Below are 13735 nucleotides of genomic sequence, written 5' to 3' on the forward strand. Positions count from 1 at the left end.
TATAGACCACCAGACCAGCGGGATGAGGTGGACGAGGCATTCTTCCAGCAACTAACAGAAGTTGCTAGATCGCAGGCCCTGGTTCTCATGGGAGACTTTAATCACCCTGATATCTGCTGGGAGAGCAATACAGCGGTGCACAGACAATCCAGGAAGTTTTTGGAAAGTGTAGGGGACAATTTCCTGGTGCAAGTGCTGGAGGAACCAACTAGGGGCAGAGCTTTTCTTGACCTGCTGCTCACAAACAGGGAAGAATTAGTAGGGGAAGCAAAAGTGGATGGGAACCTGGGAGGCAGTGACCATGAGATGGTCGAGTTCAGGATCCTGACACAAGGAAGAAAGGAGAGCAGCAGAATACAGACCCTGGACTTCAGAAAAGCAGACTTTGACTCCCTCAGGGAACAGATGGGCAGGATCCCCTGGGAGAATAACATGAAGGGCAAAGGGGTCCAGGAGAGCTGGCTGTATTTTAAATAATCTTTATTGTGGTTGCAGGAACAAACCATCCCGATGTGTAGAAAGAATAGTAAATATGGCAGGCGACCAGCTTGGCTAAACAGTGAAATCCTTGCTGTCCTTAAACGCAAAAAAGAAGCTTACAAGAAGTGGAAGATTGGACAAATGACCAGGGAGGAGTATAAAAATATCGCTCAGGCATACAAGAGTGAAATCAGGAAGGCCAAATCGCACTTGGAGTTGCAGCTAGCAAGAGATGTTAAGAGTAACAAGAAGGGTTTCTTCAGGTATGTTAGCAACAAGAAGAAAGTCAAGGAAAGTGTGGGCCCCTTACTGAATGAGGGAGGCAACCTAGTGACAGAGGATGTGGAAAAAGCTAATGTACTCAATGCTTTTTTTGCCTCTGTCTTCACAAACAAGGTCAGCTCCCAGACTGCTGGACTGGGCAGCACAGTATGGGGAGGAGGTGACCAGCCCTCCGTGGAGAAAGAAGTGGTTCGGGACTATTTAGAAAAACTGGATGAGCACAAATCCATGGGGCCGGATGTGCTGCATCCGAGGGTGCTAAAGGAGTTGGCGGATGTGATTACGGAGCCATTGACCATCATCTTTGAAAACTCATGGCGACCAGGGGAGGTCCCGGATGACTGGAAAAAGGCTAATGTAGTGCCCATCTTTAAAAAAGGGAAGAAGGAGGATCCGGGGAACTACAGGCCAGTCAGCCTCACCTCAGTCCCTGGAAAAATCATGGAGCAGGTCCTCAAGGAATCAAGTATGAAACACTTAGAGGAGAGGAAAGTGATCAGGAACAGTCAGCATGGATTCACCAAGGGGAAGTCGTGCCTGACTAACCTAATTGCCTTCTATGAGGAGATAACTGGCTCTGTGGATGAGGGGAAAGCAGTGGATGTGTTATTCCTTGACTTTAGCAAAGCTTTTGATACGGTCTCCCACAGTATTCTTGCCGCCAAGTTAAAGAAGTATGGGCTGGATGAATGGACTGTAAGGTGGATAGAAAGCTGGCTAAATCATCGGGCTCAACGGGTAGTGATCAATGGCTCCATGTCTAGTTGGCAGCCGGTTTCAAGTAGAGTGCCCCAAAGGTCGGTCCTGGGGCCGGTTTTGTTTAATATCTTTATTAATGATCTGGAGGATGGTGTGGACTGCACTCTCAGCAAGTTTGCAGATGACACTAAACTGGGAGGCATGGTAGATACCCTGGAGGGTAGGAATCAGATACAGAGGGACCTAGACAAATTGGAGGATTGGGCCAACAGAAACCTGATGAGGTTCAACAAGGACAAGTGCAGAGTCCTGCACTTAGGACGGAAGAATCCTATGCACTGCTACAGACTAGGGACCGAATGGCTAGGTAGCAGTTCTGCAGAAAAGGACCTAGGGTTCACAGTGGACGAGAAGCAGGATATGAGTCAACAGTGTGCTCTTGTTGCCAAGAAGGCTAACGGCATTTTGGGCTGTATAAGTAGGGGCATTGCCAGCAGATCGAGGGACATGATCGTTCCCCTTTATGCGACATTGGTGAGGCCTCATCTGGAGTACTGTATCCAGTTTTGGGCCCCACACTACAAGAAGGATGTGGAAATATTGGAAAGAGTCCAGCGGAGGGCAACAAAAATGATTAGGGGTCTGGAGCACATGACTTATGAGGAGAGGCTGAGGGAACTGGGATTGTTTAGTCTGCAGAAGAGAAGAATGAGGGGGGATTTGATAGCTGCTTTCAACTACCTGAGGGGGGGTTCCAAAGAGGATGGAGCTCGGCTGTTCTCGGTGGTGGCAGATGACAGAACAATGAGTAATGGTCTCAAGTTGCAGTGGGGGAGGTCTAGGTTGGATATTAGGAAACACTATTTCACTAGGAGGGTGGTGAAGCACTGGATTGCTTTACCTAGGGAGGTGGTGGAGTCTCCTTCTTTGGAGGTTTTTAAGGCCCGGCTTGACAAAGCCCTGGCTGGGATGATTTAGTTGGGAATTGGTCCTGCTTTGAACAGGGGGTTGGACTAGATGACCTCCTGAGGTCCCTTCCAACCCTGATATTCTATGATACTGGGGCTTGGGTCAGTTTAAGTACATCTCTCAGGGGTGTGACTTTTCACACTACTGAGTGACGTAGCTGGGTCAATCTAGGTTTTAGGTGTGGACCAGGCCCTGTGGTCAAATCTCTGCTCTGCCTTGGTTTCATCACAATGTGGAATGGGGAAACAATAAATCTGAGTTTTGCAGGGTGGGAAAACCATTTTATGCCCCGCAATAGGAAAGTGCTAGCCCTGAGGAGGAGTGAACAAGGAGGCCACAGACGCTGCAGACCATCCAATGATATTATTTCTCATTTATTTAAAATCAGTTGGCAGTGTAACAATGCTGAGCACCTATTTGGAGCTTTGCATCCACAGAGCTTGAAGTGTGATGCATAGGCGGGTCTCTGTAATATTATCTCCATCTTACAGATAAAGAAACTGAGGCACAGAGAGGTTAAGTGTCATGCTAACATGTGCAGTAACTGACCCTGTTGTGCCCTGTGAATTTATAAGAATAATAATTCCTATATTTTTTTTATCCATAGCGCTAAAAGGGCTTTACAACAGAAGCTGCTATCAATAGCCCCACTTTACGGGTGGGGAAGCTGGGGAACAGGGTGAAAGTCCCTTGTCCAAAATTACTGACAAAGGGAGGAATAAAACCCAGGTCACCTGAATCCTAGAGCAATGTGCTAACCTCTAGGCCACACTGTATCTCCCAGGTAGGTCTCCCAGGAGAATCTGGTGGAGATTGGGCACCCCCTGAAGCCCCTTCTTAATCTAATTCTGAGGAGCCCAGTGGCATTACAGATAAGGAGAGCTTGCTGCTGAAAAGAACGCCCTATTCAGCGTCCTCCACCATGCGTCTGTAGGTCAGGCATCCCTTCGTGTGTGGATGTGAAGGGGAGCATGGAACCTTATACCTTGTTTAATGTCACCCTTTTCATGAGTAGCCCATTTCTAACAAGGCTGGATTTCATGGCTATGATGTCTAGATATAGCAGAGAGTTACAACAAAACAAAAACCCTTGGCTTTTTAACCCCATGAAGTAAAGAGCTATCTTCCTGAGTATGGAATACAACGTCTTCCATGGAAAACTGATTCCATAGGCCACTGACAAAATGTTGTCCATGTTTCCTCCCCCCTTCATCACCCAGAATAGCCCTGTAAAATAGCAGTAGCCGGGTTAGCATTTTGTTTCTAGCTGATTCACAGAACAAGAGGGCACTGTGCTGTCTAGCTATAACAATCGCTTGTGTTACTGTAGCACCGAGAAGCCCCAGTTGTAGATCAAGATCCCATTGTTCTAACAAACACAGAATGAAAGATGGTCAGTCACGACCTGGAGTGGTTTGGGAAAGGTTGGAGCGTCTCAAACTCTGGGAGGGGAATTGAATTGGTTCTGGTGTTCTGGTTTGGGCCTATCTTTGTGGCTAGTTAGAGATGGGAGTGAGATGTAACGTCTGGCACAGAATTTAACCGCTAGTACTCTCTTTCCCCCCCAAAAAATGTCTATGACATCCTGGTCTGGGTGGTTAGCTCAACACATAATAGAGCTATGGGGCCTGCTGTGAAATTCAGATCCAAATCCCAGCTCAGAATGCTGGACTCTATATGATTGGTTGCATCTGTGATTCTGGTATAGGCCTATTTCTAGTTCTATTATTTGCATTGTATTGATGTTCAATATCTTCCTTAATGATTTGGAGGATGGCGTGGACTGCACCCGCAGCAAGTTTGCAGATGACACTAAACTGGGAGGCGTGGTAGATACGTTGGAGGGTAGGGATCGGATACAGAGGGACCTAGACAAATTAGAGGAATGGGCCAAAAGAAATCTAATGAGGTTCAACAAGGACAAGTGCAGAGTCCTGCACTTAGGATGGAAGAATCCCATGCACTGCTACAGACTAGGGACCGAATGGCTAGGTAGCAGTTCTGCAGAAAAGGACCTAGGGGTTACACTAGATGAGAAGCTGGATATGAGTCAACAGTGTGCCCTTGTTGCCAAGAAGGCTAACGGCATTTTGGGCTGTATAAGTAGGGGCATTGCCAGCAGATCGAGGGACGTGATCATTCCCTTCTAGTCGACATTGGTGAGGCCTCATCTGGAGTACTGTATCCAGTTTTGGGCCCCACACTACAAGAAGGATGTGGAAAAATTGGAAAGAGTCCAGCGGAGGGCAACAAAAATGATTAGGGGGCTGGAGCACATGTCTTATGAGGAGAGGCTGAGGGAACTGGGATTGTTTAGTCTGCAGAAGAGAAGAATGAGGGGGGATTTGATAGTTCCTTTCAACTACCTGAAAGGGGGTTCCAAAGAGGATGGAGCTTGGCTGTTCTCAGTGGTAGCAGATGACAGAACAAGGAATAATGGTCTCAAATTGCAGTGGGGGAGGTTTAGGTTCGATATTAGGAAAAACTCTTTTTACTAGGAGGGTGGTGAAGCACTGGAATGGGTTATCTAGGGAGGTGGTGGAATCTCCTTCCTTAGAGGTTTTTTAAGGTGAGGCTTGACAAAGCCCTGGCTGGGATAATTTAGTTGGGGATTGGTCCTGCTTTGAGCAGGGGGTTGGACTAGATGACCTCCTGAGGTCCCTTCCAACCCTGATATTCTATGATTCTATGATGTTGACAGTTTTCATGGGCTTTTCTGATGCCATGGGGACACATTTATGGGGCTTAAAATAATGTGAGAATTGGTCTCCTGCAGATGGAAATATTATGAGAAGACCAGTTCCCTTAGACAAAAGAATAAGGTGGAAAAACATAGCCCCAAATTCAAGATAGTTGGATGCCTCAACAAACCAAAAGCCCATCCCTGCACAGAGCCATAGTGGTTGGTGCTTGTGTGTTAGGCCTGCTGTTTCTCACACCGTTATGATCTCAAAGGTAAATGATGCTGCACCATGTCATTTGGCAGTTGCTATGGTAACTATATATTTTTGTTGAATAACTGACAGATCAGTTGAATAAAATATGTACAAATTGTCAGTGTAACTGTCAGTAATTGTAAGGTACTGATGCCATGGAGACTCAGTAATATATGCATTTTCATTTCATCCTTTTCTTTTTTCCTTCTTGCAAGTATGTTAGGTGTAAATACTTGGCTGTTTTTTTTCATCAGCTTCCCACTACAATTCTGCCCATCCTTCAAGCTGATCAGGGAACACGCACACCTCCGACGAAGTGAGCCGCAAAGAAATGAGTCAGTATGGAGCAAGGCTCGGCTCTTATTTTTAACCTTCTCAGGAGCTGAGAGCAAATGGCTCCTAACTAAAAGTGGCCTGATTTTTAAAGGTGTTGCTGGGGCTTTGCAGCTCTGGAAAGCAGGCCACTTTTCTATCGGTGTCCTATTGCGTGCACTCAGGTTGGAAAGTTTTGTCCCACTTGAGCTAAAGGAGGAGTTCTGACCTCTGGCCAGCCTCTGGCGAGGGGAGTGACATACACTTGGCTACTGGGTTACTAACGGTTTGCTAAACAGCAATAGAGGGCTGGGAATCTGGACTCCTGTCTTCTTTTTGTGCCACTAGGAGAGCTAGGTGGGCTAGCCAAGTACATCAGTTCATCACACTCATTCAGTGGCAATGTAGATGAGTCTTGAGTTGGCTCCATTGTCTAGTTCCAGCTCTGCCTCTCTCAGTGAGGGAGAGAGTGGACTGATAGCTGTCTCCCCCTCAGGTAGGAGCATGTGGCTTGTGAAACCCACTGGTCAGTGTGTGATGTGCATGATACACAGGGAATGTGAGTTGGTGACAGTGCTGCTTATAAAGCCTGGCTGTTTAGCTCACACTGTCGACACTCATGCATTTAGTTCAGTCCTCAATGTCTCTTCAGATAGTGCCCATCATAGTTGCTCCGTAGTACAAAAGTAAAAACAGCAATAAGTAGAAGAGGTAAGGGTAGAATTTATACACACCAGTTCAGTGCACGTTCCCCTGAGGCTGTGGGGAAAATGCTCGGTCCCCTCCTTTCTAGCTCATTTTGATCATCCCAGTGGACATTCAGTTGCTACAGCATCTCAAAATTAAAACGCAATCATCAGTATCCATCTACAGTTACTCCCTGATTGCATTGCAGTTATACCAGGGATGATTTTGGCCCATTGTTCTTCTCTCCCCACCCCCAAGTGTTTATCTCCTATGTCCTTTTAACATCCATCAAATAAAATGAATTGCCGTAAATATGAGAAAATGATTACTTGCTTTATCAGCGTGAATGCAATTCCAGTGACATGGTAAAATTGCAGACATCAAAGTGAATGCTAAATAAATATCCAGTGGAAATCACATCCATTAAAACAACAAAACAAATAACAAACAAACCCTTTCAAATAATGAAAGTTGAAGATAAAAGAACTTCAGGGGTCCAAAGCTAAGTGTATATTTGTATTAAATTCTGCGGTAGCCATATACTTGGGTGCCAATTTACGACAATACACCTCTCTTGAGTGTGTGTGTGTGGCGGGGGGGGGGGGAGGAACAGAAAACACTAGCAAGGAAATATACAGCTAATCTTGCCAGTGGTGGTGCCGTTGGGTAAGATGGTACAAGAGTCAAAAAGGGTGTAAAGTCAGCGAACTCTCAGCAGGGCACGAGTGTAAAGACGGGGAACCAAACACTGAGCTTAGCTACATCAATGGAGTTACTGTGGCTGCTGAAAGCCACTGCCGATGCAGCCAAACGGGTACTGCTGCATTAAGGAGGAGAGGGTATGAGGAGGCCTAGCTGGGGCCACCCCTCCCCCCAGCGCCCCCAACTCAGAACTGTGGCGGGGAGACCCACTCACTCTGTGGAGACTAGGACCCAGGGGTCTCCCTTTCCCCCTGCCATATGGCCTTGGGGCAAAACTGCAGGGGAGCCACCCAGTATCTCCAGTTGATAGGGGCCGAGGCAGCAGAAGCAGGGACAATGGGAGAGGGTTTTTTATAGTTCTGACTGGCCTTTCTCTGCCCTTGGCCTCCCCTCTTCCTCATAGCCTTGTCACCTTAGCTTCATTACACACCTGCCCTGGTCCCCTCAGCCCCTTCCCTTCCCTTTTCTTTTCTTTTATTTGGGTGATCCCTTCTGAAGAAAACCCATCAGAACCAAACAACAACCATGGGACTATCCCATTGGTCACCTGCTGGTGTGTGCTATTCTTCCCTTCACCTTGTGTCTGTCTCGGCTACTTATACTGCAAACTCTCTTGTACAGCACCTAGCATGATGGGGCACAGTCTTGATTGGCCTGTAGGCACTACCATAATGGTCACAATTAGTTTACCCCCATGTAATTGGAAGCAAACTTGAAGTGTTAGCTTAATTCATCAAAATTGTATTAAAACCTGGCAGTTCTTGGTGCAATTTCCTATTATAGGGCCACGTCCAAATGACATTGAAAGAAATAGGAACTTTTCCATTGAGTTTCTGGGGATATGGACTGGGCTCTCAAAGATAAACCGATTGACGAATACAGCGACGTGTGTGCACAGGGCACCACTCACTTACTAACATCACTCTCAATTGACCAGCATTTGCTGACCTTTGAGCTTTGGCTCTCTTTAACTATGGAGTCTCACCAGGGAGAATCATCTTATCCTGGGTTGCACATTAAACTGATTGGCCATCACACACTTGAATCTAAAGGAGGTTTATTTGCTTAGAAGTTGCAAGCTTGGGGAGAAAAGTGCCGAGCAGCCTCTGGCTTGATCAATGTTTGAATATCTCACAACCGAGAGTGCTGTTGTTCCTACATTAGAAAACAAGTTATTACACACTGTAAACGGCCTCTTCTTGGCTGTTCCACTGCCTCAGTTTATCGCAGCTGCTTGCTTGCGGGGCCGGCTGTTGTGATCAGCCCTTGAGTGGACCCTGCAATGAAGGCACAGGGGAGACTTTGTGAATTTCTCTCTGGTCTTGTGCATCATTAACAAACTGGCCCATCTGCCTGATTAGCTCCTCTGCAGTGGTAGATGAGAAAGACACCAAAAATGCTGCCACGAGCATAAGTGAGAACAGGGCCGGCTCTGGCTTTTTTGCCGCCCTAGGCAAAAAAGTCACCCGCCCACCCCCACCCCCCGCCCAGCGCGGCAGGGGAGGGCGCCGAGCCCGGCCGCGGGCCCGCAATCCCCGACCGGCCGGAGCGCCGGGGGGGAGGGCGGCGAGCCCCCGGCGGCCAGAGCGCCGGGGGGAGGGCGGAGAGCCCCCGGCGGCCAGAGCGCCGGGGGGAGGGGGGGAGCCCCCGGCGGCCAGAGTGCCGGGAGGAGGGCGGAGAGCCCGCCGTGGCTCTCCGCTCTCCCCGACCAGCCGGAGCGCCGGGGGGAGGGCGACGAGCCCAGTCGCGGCCCAGCTCTGGGGCCGGAGCGCCCCGCCGCGCCACCCCCCTCCAGGCGCCGCCCCAAGCACATGCTTGGTGGGCTGGTGCCTGGAGCCGGCCCTGAGTGAGAAGCTGGCACAGATGTCCAGCTACACGCGGGCTGTCCTAAACACAGCTTGTGCCCAGCTCTGGGGACAGAGCTGTTCAGTGAAAAGTGTGGGAAGGCAGGGATTCAGGAGTACAAGATGCCCAAGTTTAGCTCTTGTGTTGCATTGTACTACTATAAAGAGGATGGTGATCAGTTATTCCCCATGTCCACTGAAGGTAGGACAAGAAGTAATGGGCTTAATCTGCAACAAGGGAGATTTAGGTTAGAGATTAGGAAAAACTTTCTAACTATCAGGGTAGTTAAGTTCTGGAACAGGCTTCCAAGGAAGGTTGTAGAATCCCCATCATTGGAAGCCTTTAAAAACTGGTTAGTCAAACCCCTGCCAAGGAAGGTCTAGGTTTACTTGGTTCTGCCACAGCACAGGGGCCTGGACTTGATAACTTCTCGAGATCCCTTCTAGCCCGAAATGTCTACGATTACCATGCAGTGCTGCTGTGATATCATTGCCAACCACAGGAATTCTTACAGTCCCAGGGGCCCCTGCCCTAACTGGTCAATCACCTGGCCCTTTTGAGCTGAGAACAGAGCTGTGTGTGTCACATCACTGCATGTGACTAAAATGTTGACACGAAACATTTCAATCACTTCAAAACTTCCTGAATAGGGCAATCACCAGATCCATCTCTGCTTCGCAAAAAACATTTGTTTGGCACTTTTTGCTGGAAGTCCTTTTGCAGAAAAATTCCTGACCAGCTCTCCCTGAGAGTGACAGCCCTCTCTTCAGTGATGTTACACTGGTATAACAGAGAGCATCTTGGTCTAAAATTGGCCAGTATTGTCATTTTGAAAATCATGAATGAGCCACTCTATAATCACGAGACTGACTTAAAAATCATGAGATTTTTAGACACAATACATGTGGTGTTTTATTTTCCTTCTTGGGTTTGAGCCTTTTGGATCACATTTTCAAGCTTTTCTCCCCAAACCTCAGGGATAGAAACTGACTATTAAGAAAAGAAAGGAAAGTTGAATTTCTCACAGTCACAGGACTCCAGGAGCTGGAGCTTTCAGAAAAATGCTAAATATCATGAGATTTGTGATAAAGTTGTAAAATTTACAAGAGTGATAGATTTAAAAATCAACACCCCATTGAGATGGAAGGGAGCAGCTCACAGCTCTATTAGAGGGGCAGCTATTTCAGAGGTATAGGAAAGGTAAAATAGAATTAGTGGACCTGATTCTGCTCTAACAACAGTATTACTCTGGTGTAACTCAATTGATGTCAGCAGCGTTATTCCCAATATACACTAGTGAGATCACAATGAGGCCCATAATTTAAAGGAAATGTGGAGGAAGAAATGTATTTTTAAATTAAATAATTTCCTTAAATTCTCCTGTTCAGCATTTCAATAAGAATCTGAGCAAGATCAGAAACTGAATAGCTTTACAAAATTTTAGTTGTAACAGTGTCCCTAAGATCTAGGCTGGTGAAGCCCTTACTCCCAGTGAGTAGTAGCTACTCGTTGTATTAGTCAGGGAGAGTAAATGTATCCAAATGCAACTCTAAGCTTGCACTGCTTATCTTGTAAGTGGTTCCCTTTACAAGTGCATTGTGGAATTAAAATGAATTTGTAAAGCATGTGCTGTAACGTTTCCAAACTGACAGAATAGTAAATGCTTTTAAAAAGTAAGTTATTTAAAAACATACCTTTGAGAGACAAGGGGAACTGTCAACCGTACTGAAATTTGATGACAGTTATTTTGATCTTTTATATTCTTAGAGCCTATTACAGACAGATTTCTACAGAGGCATCTGTGAACAGTGTAATTGATATACAATAATTGTTACTCAGGGTTCTCAAAATCTTTTTTTTTTTTTATTTCACAATGCTGCTTTTTCCATCTATTTGTTTTCAACTATCTTTTTCCTATAGAAAAGTTGTGTTATTTAGAACAGTGATTCTCAACCAGGGGTATGTGTACCCTTGGGGGTATGCAGAGGTCTTTGAGGGGGTACATCTACTCATCTAGATATTTGCCTAGTTTTACAACAGGCTACATGAAAAGCACTAGCAAAGTCAGTACAAACTATCATTTCATACAGACAATGACTTGTTTATACTGCTCTATATACGATACATTGAAATGCAAGTACAATATTTATATTCCAGTTGATTTATTTTATAATTATATGGTAAAAATGAGAAAGTCAGCAATTTGTCACTAATAGTGTGCTGTGACACTTTTGTATTTTTATGTCTGATTTTGTAAGCAAATATACCTCTACCCCGATATAACGCTGTCTTCAGTAGCCAAAAAATCTTACTGTGTTATAGGTGAAACCGCGTTATATCGAACTTGCTTTGATCCGCCGGTGTGCGCAGCCCTGCCCCCCCCGGAGCACGGCTTTACCGCGTTATATCTGAATTCGTGTTATATCGGGTCGCGTTATATCGGGGTAGAGGTGTAGTTTTTAAGTGAGGTGAAATTTGGGGTACGCAAGACAAATCAGACTCCTGAAAGGGATACAGTAGTCTGGAAAGGTTGAGAGCCACTGATTTAGAACATGTAAGAAATGTATATATTAAGAGTCACAGAAATAACACATTTTTGTAACTCACACTACACGTAAGTATTTGAATAATTCAGCAATGTTTCACTTCCACAGGAAACACTAGTATGAGACTTCAGCAGAATTTCTACATTTATGAGTAATAAACCAATGAGCACTAGGGGCTAGATTCCCAAAGGGACTTAGATGCCTACCTGCCACTTTAGGCACCTAAATCCCAGAATCAGGCCCCACTGGGATTCACAAAACCCCTGCTCAGCGCCAGTAAACCCTGCAGGTGCCTAAACTTGCTTGGGGTCTGCATGTGCATTGCAGCCCCAGGCCTGGTGTCCGGACGCCTCAGCCTCAGGGTGCTGCATTAACCAGGGCAGATAGGTGCTCCTCTGCTAACTGGCCTGGGGGGCCTGATCTGGGAGGTCTGATCAGAGATGGACTCTGGACTTGGGCCAGCTGTGGTGAGGGAGGACCTCCTTCATAGCTTCAGTCCAGTGATAAGGGGACTCACTTGGCATGCGGGAATCCCCCACCCTCCTGAGGGGACAAAAAACTGCTGGACTGTGGGATATTCTAATGTAGTTGTGGGATGGGACAAGAGGGGATTCTCTTAGTCTCTCCTGATGAAGCTGTTCCACTGTGAATAATTAATTTTAAAAAGTCATTGGAACAGGGTCCTGTTTCCTAGCTCCTCAGTGAATGCACTAGTCACCAGGCAACAGTCATTTTCTCTCTCTTTTGCCCAGTGATTCACTTGTTATTTAATCCAAAGTGGAATTACTTTAACAGACGAGACAGGGGGAGCATCACATCAGAATATCTTGAAGCCCAGTGGTTAGGACATGCTGGTGAGAGATGGCAGATCCCAGTTCAAATCCCTTTTCCCAGGTGGTGGAGGGGGGACTTGAACTGGGAGGGTCTCCCCCCATCCCAGCTGAGTACCCTAACCACTGGGCTAGAAGTTACAGGGGAAGGCCGTCTCCCAAGTTTATTTGTGAATGTATCCGCAAATCGAATTGTGTTGAAAATGAAGCCCATAGCAGTATGCATGAGTCTGACATTTAGGATGTGATTTATAACATGTGTAGGGGAACCAGAAGCCTAAATCCCATTAATGCTAATGGGAATGGTTATCTGAGTCCCTTAGAGAGCTTTGAAATCTCAGCCTCAACGTGAGCTAGACCTGATTATGTACAGGCTTGGGGTGAAACTATCCCTTGTCCTTGACGGAGTGAAAATCATTTGGTGGGGAAAAACCCATTTAACAGAATCTTTTCTTGTGCTAAACCTTGAAATAAAGTTTTGTTCCTGAAATGTATCAATGACAGCAGGTCAAAAAAATGGTGATTCTTTTCCATTAGGTCTTGCAAGCCAAGTTATTTTTTTTTATTTAGTTAGTTTGAATTTTTTGTGGAATTTTCCATTTTTTTCCCCAACAAAATGATTGGAAAAGAAATTTCATTTCAAATGGATCAGAAATGAAAAAAATGAGTTTAAATTTTAATGATATGTGACTGAAACTTGTTTCGTTCCCTCTCTCTTTGTTTCCTTTCCCCCATCGCAGCCTGGCTGGGCACTCCAAGAGGAGATGGGCCTCAGCAGGGGCATTGGAACTAGGGGTGCTGTGGGTGCCAGAGCACCCTCTGGCTTCAAGGAATAGCAGCCAAATGCATGGCCTCCATCCTATGAAGAGTTTACAGTACTGTTCAATGGCTTTCTGTTCCAGTGCACTTGTGACAAGCCCTCACCTCTCCAGGTGGGGCCAATGAAGGTCATGGGACCATTGGGTCAGGTGATCCAATCAGACCTTTGATAAGGGAGAGGCACAAGGTTGAGTGGGAGCTTGTAGTCCTGCAGTTAAACATGGCTGGGGGTGCCAGGCAGGTGGACCAGAAGCTTGGGATGCTGCTGCTGGCCTCAGGAAACAGTTGCCGGTGAGTGCAGGACAGAGTAAAACTGGCTTCCTAGGGACCAAAGGGGGTGTTTGGAGTTGTCAAGGCTGTATCCCCACTTTGAACTTTAGGGTACAAATGTAGGAGCCTGCATGAGGACTTCTAAGCTTAACTACCAGCTTAGTTCTGGTCCGCTGCCACCATTCCCTACCCTGGGAAGCTTTTAGAAACCTCTCACCAATTCCCTGGTGAATACAGATCAAAACTCCTTGGATCTTAAACAAGGAGAAATTGACCCTTCCCCCCTCCTTCCTTTCACCAACTCCTGGTGAATACAGATCCAAACCCCCTTGGATCTTAAAACAAGGAGAAATCAATC

This window comes from Terrapene carolina, unplaced genomic scaffold (genome assembly GCF_002925995.2).
Source record: "Terrapene carolina triunguis isolate 2854851 unplaced genomic scaffold, T_m_triunguis-2.0 Scaffold136, whole genome shotgun sequence".
Taxonomy (NCBI): domain Eukaryota; kingdom Metazoa; phylum Chordata; order Testudines; family Emydidae; genus Terrapene; species Terrapene triunguis.